Below are 13401 nucleotides of genomic sequence, written 5' to 3' on the forward strand. Positions count from 1 at the left end.
TTAATAATCACCAAAAATACATTATTCTTTGTAAAGCAGCCACTGATCCTGAATTACCAATGTGGATTTTCAATGTGTCGTTTGTCTTGTGTACTTCACTCCAAAGCACAGTATGTGCTACTGAATATCTATAATTAGCCATCCATTTAATGTTAATACAGAGCAATGACAAACTAACAGTCTGGTATAAGGAAGTGATAATAGAGTTTATCACAGGGAATGTGAGGTACTCAGAACTAATGTGTCAAATGGAAAATATAGATGAGCAGATAAGCTTGAGCCATCTGCTTTCTTTTTTAAATTGGTTGCAACCGCAGCTGATGTCAATTAAATACATGGCACGATCCAATCATTATTCTGAACCCACCAATCACGCCACTTCAGTTTTCCAAAGCACTTCCCATTCACCCAGATCTTCAAAACAAGCCAGGCCAGCAGAGACCCCTAACCCTTTCCGATGAAATTAGTACCTTTATTGCCACAATCTATCTCTGTCCCTAGAGGTGTACAAAAGGCGTACATAGATAGCGTAGATAGGAAGAAACCTTTCCCCTTAGTAGAGGGTCAAAAACGGGGGGGGGTGGGGGGGGGGGGGGGGGGGGGGGCAAGAGATTTATAGGGGATTTGAGGCGAAACTGTTCCACCCAGAGGATGATAGGAATCTGGAACTCACTGGCGAGAACCCTCATACTATTTAAGAAGCATTTAAATGAGCACTTCAAAAGCCATAGCATACAAGGCCATGGGTCAAGTGCTGGAAAATGGGATTAGAATAGATAGCTTGATGGCCGGCATAGACACGACAGATCAAAGGGCCTCTTTCAGTGCTGTTAAACTCAATGAATCTGAGTATTTATTTCAAACCCCATCTAATGCCATTCCACCCTTCTCAGACCATACCCATTCTAATCTCTTCATCCCTCTCATATCAGCGTCATTCAATCCCACCCCTTCTTCCAATGCCAACCTTATCTTTCATCCTATCACTCACATGCATTCCTCTCTTCCCACTTCCTTGTCATTCACTCACACAATGACGTTCTCCCCCTCCCATGTCATCCCCCTTCCTTCTATGCTATCTCCTCTCAATGCTTCCCCACAATGGACATTCCCCCCCGTACCATGTCATCCCTATTCCTTCCATGCTCCTCGCCGCTCCCCTCCCATTCCTGTCTCCCTCCAATTCCGTAACCCTGTCTCTAAATCTCGGACTTGGCAACTGTGACTTCATAGAATTTTTTTGCAGTGCAGAAGGAGGCCATTCAGCCCATCGAGTCTACACCGGCTCTTGGAAAGAGCACCCGACACAAGGTCCACACCTCCACCCTATCCCCATAACCCAGTAACCCCACCCAATACTAAGGGAAATTTTGGACACTAAGGGTAGTTTCTCATGGCCAATCCACCTAACCTGCACATCCTTGGACTGTGGGAGGAACCCAGAGCACCCGGAGAAAACCCACGCACACATGGAGAGAACGTGCAGACTCCGCAAAGACAGTGACCCAGCGAGGAATCGAACCTGGGACCCTGGAGTTGTGAAGCAATTGTGCTATCCACAATGCTACCGTGCTGCCCCTAACTTGGATTTAAGGACACAGAGACTAACTCGAGGTCTGTTAGTTTGACTGCAGGAAAAATTGATTAGCTGCATGTTTGGAGGTTTGGATCTATAGAGAAATATGTAGAATAAATAGCACAAAAAAGGCAATTTGGCTAAACTGGTCTGTTCCAAAATATATGATGCACACAATCCTCCTCCCACCTTAATTCACCTCCATATCCTTCCATTTTTCTCTCCCTCACCTATTTATCTTGTGTCATGTACATTAAAGTTTACAGGATAGTTATGTTTTAAAACACCCCCTTTAACTTAATGTGAAACAAACATTCTGAAAAGGTATATGGTTAGCCCATGATAACCACCTAACCTCGGAGGTAGGCCCAGGTGATCTGGTTGCAATGGGGAGAAACTCAAAACAGAAACCTATTGAAATGCCAAGTGACAGTCTGAATAGCTTTTTTCAGTATTTCATGGAAAAAAAGGACAGCTCCTTTTTGAGAGGCAGAGAGACAAAAGTACTGCAGTGTGCTGTGGGGAAGCAGAGAAAGACTGTTTTGTGTTAACAGCCAAGTCGGGTGCTAGTGAAAGATTCATTTCTGTTCAAATCAAGAGACCAGAACCAATGCGATTTTTGGAGATTTGAGGAACTTTTACACTGGAAGATTTGAAAATGAAAATGAAAATCGCTTATTGTCACAAGTAGGCTTCAAATGAAGTTACTGTGAAAAGCCCCTAGTCGCTACATTCCGGCGCCTGGTCGGGGAGGCTGGTACGGGAATTGAACCGTGCTGCTGACCTGCCTTGGTCTGCTTTTAAAAGCCAGCGAGTTAGCCCGATGTGCTAGTGGGAGGAGAAGTGAGGCTGCTGGTGAGCTAGAAGTTACTAGGAAGCTGTTCTTGTAATGCTGCAAACATCAAAAGGGTTTTATAAGACATTTTTTCATTGTTCTAGTTAATCTGAAACTAGTTTTGTCTTTAGTTTGGTATGTTAGTTGCCCGTTAAGTAGTATTTCATTTATGTTTGTTTGTTACGGTAAAAGTCTTAAAATGTGAAATCTTGTCCCAGGTTATTTCTATGAGTTGCTGGGAAATTAATCTCTTTTTAAAGGTTCTTGGTCAATGGGATTGAAACACTAGCTACATCTTAAAGATTTCTCTGCTATTCACATCGACCATCTTTTCTACATGCAAGCTATCAAACGCTTTCATAATTTTAATGACCCCTATTAGGTCATCCGTTAGTCTCCTTGTTCCTAGAAAAAAATCCCAAATTGAGAAGGTAAAGGTTGAACCTACCTACACTAGGCTGGGTGGTCCAACCGTGATGTAATGGTCACCCAGCCACTGATTGTCTCAGGGCAAAACTCCTGCACCCATTTGGAAGGAAGCTTCACCTCTGTGAGTGCCAGCCAATCAAATGACTGCAAGTTCTCATGTCCCAGGAGCTCCACCTAGAATGATGATCATCGCTGGGACTACTGGCAGCCATGAAGAAAGGACGCCATGGACTCCGACTTCAAGGTAAATAAAATACCAGAGGAGGAGGCCCTGATGTGGCCATAATCGACCACTTAAGAGCTTCAGTTGGCCGAAGGGCAGGCAGGACATCAGCAACCCCCTGTTTTGTTATGCTCTTGACATAGCATAAGCTGCTTCCTTGATGTGCACTCTGACAAAGGAAAGTTCAGACTTGGAGATAGCTTTAACACATTTATTAAACTATTAACAATTCTCCTACTTGAACCGACTCTCCTGTTAATCCTGCTATAGCTACTCAGACTGACGAACCAGTCTGCTACAATCCACGTGGTGGCTGTGATGTTTTCAATCAACCCTGTGTACTCACTAAGTGTCTCCACTGGAAAAAGAGGAAGATCATGCGTGCTGTGTCCTTATACATGTGTTGGTATAATGCCCTCCTGTGGTGGTGTCACCTCTGTGTGTGTCTTGAATGCCTATTGGTTGTGTCCTATCTTACTGGCCTATTGGTTGAATGTCTGTGTGTCATGTCTCTGGTGCTCCCTCTAGTGTCTAGCTAGTCTACGTGTATTTACATTAACCCCTTGTGTATTTACAGTGATGCATATCACTACATCCCCCCTTTTTTCATGTTACATATTTTCTGTACAGTGTTAAAGAAAATTGAACAAAAACAGGTAGATAAGTGATGCTATGTATAAGTTATGATAACAATGATAATTAAACAATAAGTCCAAATCATATGCATGAGTCCATAATTCATTAATTATTATGGTCGAGTGTCTTTCTTGTTTGGTTGGTGAGGTGCTGATGTTGATGGTGGCATTGCTTTGTAAACGCCATCAGTGTCTCTGTGCGTAAGGAACCAAGAAGTGGTCAAATCACTTTGTTGTCTGATTTGGAGTCTTTTTCCCCCCCCCGATGCTTGTGGTAGCGATGTATGCAATCTGTGTCGTCCTGCCCTGGTATGTCATTATACTGAGCTGAGCAGTAACAGTGTCCCGCATTTGCAGAGTCATACCATGTTGTATCAGTCATAGTTCCAGTGGTGTTGTGTTTGTCGTGCTTGTTGTTGACGCTGTTGCCTTTGGTACGCTTCTTGTTATTGTCTTTGATGATGTTATTGTGTTGGTTGGTTTTGTTGTCGTGTTTGTTGCGCTCAAGGACCACATTCTGTGGATAATACAAGTCCTTCACACAATTACTCATGTCAGCGTGCTTTGTGGCATCTGCTGTTTCCTTGAGCGGCCGTCACTGAGTTTGCGGCGCTTCCCGTCTGGAATCATGTCCGGCTTACTTGAATCAGCTTTGGATTGTTGATTCTCCCGTCTGGAGCCCTTTCTGGTTTACTTGAATCAGCTTTGGTTTCTTGACGCTCCACGTCTGTAGTCAAAGCGTTCAGCAATGCATTTGCTTGTGGAGAGGTTCGAGCGGATGAGGATTGAATTAATGTAGTGTCACCGGAGTCAGCACTAGCCTCACTGTGATTGTTGAGTGCCTCTGTACATTCTAGCTGAGGTCTGTCACGTTGCACATCTGGTATGGGAAGTGGGATGCCGTCATCACTTGTCACACATACAGTGGGTAGAGCCTCAGTGTCCTCTTGTCCTTCGCTTGAGCTGGGTAGACTGTCAGAGTCATCTTCTGGTGGCTCAAACAATCTGGGTGGACTGTCATAGTCGCTTTGTTGTTCACGTAAGCGTGGTAGACTGTCATAGTCTTCTTGCTGTGCACTTGGGCATAGCAGACTGTCATAGTCTTTCTGTTGTTCACATTAGCATGGCAGACCTGCATCGTCTGCTGCTGGTTGCTCAGAGGAGGTTGCTAGACCCTCATGGTCTTGTTCATGCAAGGATTGTGCTCTGGAGTCTTGCGTTCCTTCCATCGTGGAGTCCGTCCACGAGCTCGCTGTGTAGGCTTGTGTCACTCCCTGTGTGGAATCTTGCAGCGTTCCTTGTGTGGAATCGTGCATTGGTCTCGCTCTGGAGACTGCCATCACTTCTCGTTCATGCAAGGACTGCGCTCTGGAGTCTTGCATTGCTTCTATCGTGGTGTCTGTCCACGAGCTCGCTGTGGAGGCTTGGACCCTTCGTGTTGCATGGACCACTCTCTGTGTGGAGTTGGGGACCCTTCGCGGTGCATGGACCACACTCTGTGTGGCAGCAGGCCACTCTCCGTGGGCTTGTACTGCTCTCTGTCTCTTGGCATCAGGCCACAGCATAATCCTGCAGTCACAAGTCGGGATGCCGTATATGCTGGGCTGAGGATTCCCCAATCCGAAGAACTCGTCATCGGGGTCTTCAATGTGCAACACCTCTAGTTGCGGTTCGGATTTGGTACTGGGGTAGCCACCTCCCAAGATGAAATCTTCGTCTGAGTCGTTGTCTTCCAAGACAATATCATCTTCTAGGACAGTGCTTACTGCATGGTGCAGGGTTCAGCAGAGGTTACTTTCAGCTACTGGTCGAATTTCAGGCATTGTGCTGTCGTTCCAGGTGAAAGAATCGGGTTTTACAGCTTTAAAACTTTTTTTCCGTGTTTTGGGACATTTCCCCTTTAAGTGGGCATGGTCCGGGGCCTCTGACATCATGAAGCGTGTGACGTAGAGCGTAGGAAGCGATTGCGCATGCACAGATACTTGGGGCCTTTTTTGCAATTGCGCATGCGCGGCTTCTCACTCATGCGCGAATGGACCTTCACATTCTGTGCACTTGTCGCGCAAATGCGCATGCGCGGCACCTTTTCCAAGATGGCCGCAAATCAAAACTGCCGTTTGTTGCTGTAAGCCTACCTCGTGGTGGATTTTGGGGCCTCTTTTACCGTTTTTTCTTGTATGTTCCTCGTAGAATTCTTGGAATTTGTCCAGGATTGCCTGGAAGCCACTCTTGTTTTGCCCCTTTGAGTATTTGAAGGTCTGGAAGATGTCAGCTGCTCTTGGACCTGCGATGGTAAGTAGAAGCTTTATTTTCTCTGCATCCGCCACGCCATCTATGTCGGACGCTGCCAGGTAGATCTCGAATCTCTGCCTGAACGCACGCCAGTTTTCACTGAGTTTCCATGAGCTGCTGCGGAACCGGAATCTCGAACATCATCTTGCCTGGCTGCTGTTGCTGGTTGTCACTGTTTGCTGAGTTGTAACCACATGGATTTAACAGTCACTCACTGGTACCATGTTTTGTTATGCTCTTGATGTAGCATAAGCTGCTTCCTTGTGCACTCTGACAAAGGAAGGTTCAGACTTGGAGATAGCTTTTAACACATTTATTAAACTATTAACAATTCTCCTACTTGGATTCAACTCTCCCGCTAAAGCTACTCAGACTGACGAACCAGTCTGCTACAATCCACATGGTGGCTGTGATGTGTTCAATCAACCCTGTGTACTCACTAAGTGTCTCCACTGGAAAGAGAGGAAGATCATGTGTGCTGTGTCCTTATATATGGGTTGATGTAATGCCCCCCTTGGTAGTGTCACCTCTGTATGTGTCTTGAATGCCCATTGGTTGTGTCCTATCTTACTGGCCTATTGGTTGAATGTCTGTGTGACATGTCTCTGGTGCTCCCTCTAGTGTCTATCTAGTCTATGTGTATTTACATGAACCCCTTGTATATTTACAGTGATGCATATCACCACACCCCCATGCAGAATTAACAATAATTCAACTGCTCACTTCAAAGCAGAACTGGAATTCATTCTGATGATGACTATGGAAGAAGAGTGACATAGATTTGGGTAGATGAAGAAAGAACTTGTGAAAAACAAAGCACCAGGAATACCGGCCTAGATGTTATATTAAAATCTCTGGATTGAGATCAGCACACCCATTGAGACCATGGGATCAGGGATCACTGAATCCTACAACAGCCTACTTCAGTTCTCACATTGCTACAAACAGCAATTTGATGCCCACCGTGTCATCTGTTTTAATGGAGTTGCTTGAGGGATAAATATAGAATAATGTTCCAGAGAGAACTCCCCTGCTCTTCTTCAATTAATGCCTTTGGATCTTTTACATCCACCTGAGACGGTAGGCTGGGCCTCAGTTTAACACGTCCAAAAAACAGTACTGCCCTGGAGTGCCGGCCTACATCACGTACAAAAGTCTCTGGATCGGGACATTGACTCATAATCTTCAAACTCAGAGACTAAAAACAAAGTCGCCATAGGCCTAGATGACCATAGGCTGCTGTCAACTTTGAAGGGGGAGAGCTGACTGGTGGCGATTCAACCTGAGGATCACCACCCCTCAGGTGAGGGGCAACGTTGAGAAGGTGAGGCCTTCGTGGATCCTCAGCCAGTTCAGGAATTCAACCTATGCTGTTAGCCTCCCACTGCATCACGAACCATCCGTCCAGCCAACTGAGCTAAACCAGCCCCCTACCACTGAGCCAAGGCTTGAATCAAACTCAAAGCTAATATAATGCAAAACTCAGCTCACTTTTTGTGCAGCATAGACACATGTGCATAGTTCATGCACATGTTAGATTTGAAGACCACATAATTATCCATCTATTAACATAATGGGTGGAGAATCAGAGCGGTGAATTGGCCCCAGTCCTAAGTTCCCAATCCACTCTCCCAGCACATGAAACACTTCACTCAAACACAAAAGACATATATTACTGCTGCATTAAATAGCATAATATTTGCCACCTTTCTCATGGCGCACACTCTGAGGGGTTGGATGATAATTGCGAGCCACTGTTGAATCTCTTAGCTAGGTTCATCTTATAGCAGCCTTCTACCTCTCCCCATTGGCCTATTCTCCATCTTAACAGTAGTCCTGGTTACTGTTGCCATGCACACAGTCAGTGTATACAGAAATTGGCCTTCATTTCTTTTTAGTGAAGCCTTCCCTTATTCTGTTATTTGTTTGATGAAGAGGGAAATCAACTGAACTCATTGTAAATTGCCGTCTGCTTGTAATTAGTTTAAATTAATTAACAATGAGCCAGGCATTTCAGTACAAGAGAGCTCCACTCTGCATATTGACAGAATTGAAATAAAAGATGCGTTATTTTGAGAGCAAGTTCATTTAATTTATCCCAGCTGACTCATTCTAGCTCACCATTTATCAGGCGGAAATGAATGCTTTTATAATTCCTCAGAAAACAACTAATGAAAATTCATTATTTCAACTCATGCTGTGTTTGGAAAGTTCTGGAAACCTTCCATCTGCAAAAGATAATGGGCATGCAGCAAGCAAATCCATTTCAGGTGGGTTGTCTTCATTTGTCCTCTTTCTGATGGCTGTAAAGGCCAATCATTGAGAGGCAGGGTCTGCCACAAGTGTCACACACCGAATCGCCAAATGTCGTTGTGGATCGCTATTTGCGGCGTTGGCATTTATTGCCAAGCGGTTGTGGCTACTGGCCATGATGGGGCTGCCCATCAGTCAGTCCACAGGAGGTGTCACCATTTCCCTCTGTCCCAGATACAATAATCGATGTCCAGGGCTGTGCTGTCATGCTTGCAAGAATAGAACATAAGACCATAAGACCATAAGACATAGGAGTGGAAGTAAGGCCATTCGGCCCATCGAGTCCACTCCGCCATTCAATCATGGCTGATGGGCATTTCAACTCCATCTACCAGCATTCTCCCCGTAGCCCTTAATTCCTCGCGACATCAAGAATTTATCTATCTCTGCCTTGAAGCCATTTAGCATCCCGGCCTCCACTGCACTCCGCGGCAATGAATTCCACAGGCCCACCACTCTCTGGCTGAAGAAATGTCTCCGCATTTCTGTTCTGAATTTACCCCCTCTAATTCTAAGGCTGTGCCCACGGGTCCTCGTCTCCTCGCCTAACGGAAACAGTTTCTTTGCGTCCACCCTTTCTAAGCCATGTATTATCTTGTAAGTTTCTATTAGATCTCCCCTTAACCTTCTAAACTCCAATGAATACAATCCCAGGATCCTCAGCCGTTCATCATATGTTAGACCCGCCATTCCAGGGATCATCCGTGTGAATCTCCGCTGGACACGCTCCAGTGCCAGTATGTCCTTCCTGAGATGTGGGGCCCAAAACTGGTTACAGTACTCCAAATGGGGCCTAACCAGAGCCTTATAAAGGCTCAGTAGCACATCGCTGCTTTTATATTCCAACCCTCTTGAGATAAATGACAACATTGCATTCGCTTTCTTAATCACAGATTCAACCTGCATGTTTACCTTTAGGGAATCCTCGACTAGCACTCCCAGATCCCTTTGTACTTTGGCATTATGAATTTTCTCACCGTTTAGAAAGTAGTCTATTCTTGGATTCTTTTTTCCAAAGTGCAAGACCTCACATTTTCTCACGTTGAATTGCATCAGCCATTTCCTGCACCACTCTCCCAAACTGTCTAGATCCTTCTGCAGCCTCCCCACTTCCTCAGCACTACCTGCCTGACCACCTAACTTTGTATCATCGGCAAACTTCGCTAGAATGCCCCCAGTCCCTTCATCCAGATCATTAATATATATGGTGAACAGCTGCGGCCCCAACACTGAACCCTGTGGGACACCGCTGGTCACCGGCTGCCATTCCGAAAAAGAACCTTTTATCCCAAATCTCTGCCTTCTGTCAGACAGCCAATCCTCAACCCATGCCAGTAGCTCACCTCGAACACCATGGGCCCTCACCTTACTCAGCAGCCTCCTGTGTGGCACCTTATCAAAGGCCTTTTGGAAATCCAGATAGACCACATCCACTGGGTTTCCCTGGTCTAACCTACTTGTCACCTCCTCAAAGAATTCTAACAGGTTCGTCAGGCATAACCTCCCTGTTCTGGAAAATACAGAATGTGTCATTTGAAACATAGAGGTCTGCCAATATCTGATCTGGGAGAGTGCAGGGAAAGATCCCACAAGAGGTTGGTGGCAGCTGAAAAGAGCAGAAACTGTGGCCAGCTCTTCTGTCAAAAATGCAGTCAATTTCAGTCTGTCAGAATTGTTAATACAACCTGCAGCAGGAGAAAGGGAAAAAGAAAAAAAACAGAGTTTGCATAAATTTCTTTGTGTTGTTGAAAAATTGTAATGGACTGCCCCTTTAAGCCCCGTAGTCCGTTCCCTATCGGAGGTCCCGATCTCCCGCCAAAAATAAAAGCGCGGGCTTCCCTCGCTCCTCCCCCCACGTGCGAGGCAGCAGACATCGGGAGAAAAGCAGAACGCGAGGGAGCAGCAGCTGGAGAGGGCAGAACGGAGCTCAGAGGAAGGAGGACAGAAAACAGAGAACCAGCATCAGGAGAGAAGAGGAGGAGAGAGAGAGAGAGAGAGAACTCGGTTATGGGAAAGGCAAAGCAAACAGCTGATTGTAAACGGCAATAGATTTAAAGAAGGCTAGGATTTAAAGGTAAAATGTTAAGTTTGGGTCTGAAGGTCCCCAACCAACCAGACAACATCCAAAATCACTAATCTGTTTACCTTTCTGTAGAGAAAGTGTTTACAACTTTTTAAAAAAGTATGTTAATAATAAAATAATTTAACCTGAAAAAGTGGTTATTAGCTTACTTCACTTCCTTAAAAACGCAGGACCCAGGACATCAATGCTATTAAGGGGTAAGTAGGTAGAATTCTTTGGTGAAGGTATGGGTTATACCGGGGGATAACTTGAAAGGAGAGTTTGACCTGAATCGCACCCACAGAAGCCTGTATCGGAGTCAGGGAGTGAGAATCCCTGTTCACCATTTTAGAATATTGGCCCTTTTTTTGGTATAGGGGGAATTCTAAGACAGAGTGGTGGATTTTGAAAAACATCCCCTTACTAAATCCATGTTGACTTGTTCTAATCCGACCCTGCTCTTCCAAGAATTTAGAAATCTCATCCTTAACGATCGATTCTAGAATTTTACCAACAACCGAGGTTAGGCTAATTGGCCTATAATTTTCCATCTTTTGTCTTGATCCTTTCTTGAACAAGGGGGTTACAACAGCGATCTTCCAATTGTTCGGGACTTTCCCTGACTCCAGTGATTTTTGAAAGATCTCAACCAACGCTTCCGCTATTTCTTCAGCCACCTCCCTCAGAACTCTAGGGTGTAGCCCATCGGGGCCAGGAGATTTGTCAATTTTAAGACCTTTTAGCTTTTTTAGCACCATCTCTTTTTTAATGGCAACCATACTCAACTCAGCCCCCTGACCCTCTATAATTTTTGGGATATTACTCATGTCTTCCACTGTGAAGACAGTGAAGAACATAGAACATAGAACAGTACAGCACAGAACAGGCCCTTCGGCCCTCGATGTTGTGCCGTGCAATGATCACCCTACTCAAACCCACGTATCCACCCTATACCCATAACCCAACAATCCCCCCATTAACCTTACACTACGGGCAATTTAGCATGGCCAATCCACCTAACCCGCACATCTTTGGACTGTGGGAGGAAACCGGAGCACCCGGAGGAAACCCACGCACACACGGGGAGGACGTGCAGACTCCACACAGACAGTGACCCAGCCGGGAATCGAACCTGAGACCCTGGAGCTGTGAAGCATTTATGCTAACCACCATGCTACCGTGCTGCCCCATAATGAGTCAATGAAGCAATGCTTGCATTTATATGAGAACTTACTGCCTAAAAGTACAACAACAACTTACATAAGTACCTTTAATGTAATGAAATATCCCAAGGCACTGAAAAGAAATTTGCATTTAGATAGCACCTTTCATAATCACTTGATTCTTCAAAGCTTATTGGCTCCCGCAGCTAATAAAGTACTTTTTGAAGTGTCGTGATTGTTGTAATATAGGAAATGCGACAGCCAATTTGCGCACAGGAAGATTCCACAAACAACAATGTGATAACGATCAGGTAATTTGAAGAATCAATATTTGTCAGGTCACTGGGGAGAACCCCCTTGCACTTCTTTGAAACCGTGCCACGGGATCTTTCTGTCTCCTCGAGAGGGCAGATGAGGGCCGATTGTGAATGCAGTACAACGTAGATCAATGAGTAGTTTTTCCACTTTGTAGACAGTGTTTTAGTTAAATGGTGATAGATTGAGAAATGTTGACATGCAAAGGGACCTGGGTGTCCTAGCACACCAGTCATTGAAAGCACGTATGCAGCTACAGAGGGCAGAATGGTTGCGCAGTGGTAGCACTGCTGCCTCCCGGCGCCGAGTTCCCAGGTTCGATCCTGGCTCTGGGTCACTATCCATGTGGAGTTTGCACATTCTCCCCGTGTTTGTGTGGGTTTTGCCCCCACAACCCAAAGATGTGCAGGCTAGGTGGATTGAACACACTAAATTGCCCCTTAATTGGAAAAAATTAATTGGGTACTCTAAATTTTTTTTTTAAGCATGCAGCTACAGGACGCAGTTAGAATGGCAAATGGTATGTTGGCCTTTACAAGAGGACTTGAGCACAAGAATAGGATGTCTTACTGCAGCTACACAGAGCCTTGGCGCGATCACACCTGGAGTACTGTGCAGTTTAACTCTCCTTACATAAGAAAGGACATACTTGTCATAGAGGGCTTGCAGTGAAGGCTCAGCAGACTGATTCCTGGGCTGAGAGCAGTGTGGTATGAGGAGGGATTGGGTCACCAGGAATTAATTTTTAAAAATTCATTTACGGGATGTTGGCGTCGCTGGCTAGGCCTGCATTTATTGCCCATCCCTAGTTGCCCTTCAGAAGGTGGAGTTACCTTCTTGAACCGCTGCAGTCCTTCAGGTGTAGGTACACCTACTGTGCTGTGATGGAGGGAGTTCTAGGATTTTGTCCCAGCAACAGCGAAGGAACGGCGATATATTTCCAAGTCCGGGTGGTGAGTGACTTGGAGAGGAACATCCAGGTGGTGGGGTTCCCAGGTATCTGCTGCTCTTGTCCTTCTAGGTGGTAGTGGTCGTGGGTTTTGAAGGTGCTGTCGAAGGCACTTCGGTGAGTTACTGCAGCGTATCTTTTAGATGGTACGCATAGCTGCCACTTTTAGTCGGTGGTTGAGGGTTTGACTGATTGTGGAAGGGGGAGCAATCAAGCAAGCTGCTTTGTCCTGGATGGTGTCAAGCTTCTTGAGTGTTGTTGGCGCTGCACTCATCCAAGCAAGTGGAGAGTATTCCATTACACTCCTTACTTGTGCCTTGTAGATCGTGGACAAGCTTTGGAGAGGGAGAAGGTGAGTTATTCGCCGTAGGATTCTTAGCCTTTGACTTGCCCTGCTAGCCATAGTATTAATACAGATAGTCCAGTTCAGTTTCTGTTCAATGGTAACCCCAGGATGTTGATTGTGGGGGAATTAGCGATGGTAATGCCATTGATATCAAGGGGAAGTGTTTAGATCCTCTCTTGTAGGATATGTTCATTGCCCGGCACTTGTGCAGAACAAATGTAACTTGCCACTCGTCAGCCCAAGCCTGGATATTGTCCAGGTCT

Source organism: Scyliorhinus canicula, chromosome 2, assembly GCF_902713615.1.
Source record: "Scyliorhinus canicula chromosome 2, sScyCan1.1, whole genome shotgun sequence".
Taxonomy (NCBI): domain Eukaryota; kingdom Metazoa; phylum Chordata; class Chondrichthyes; order Carcharhiniformes; family Scyliorhinidae; genus Scyliorhinus; species Scyliorhinus canicula.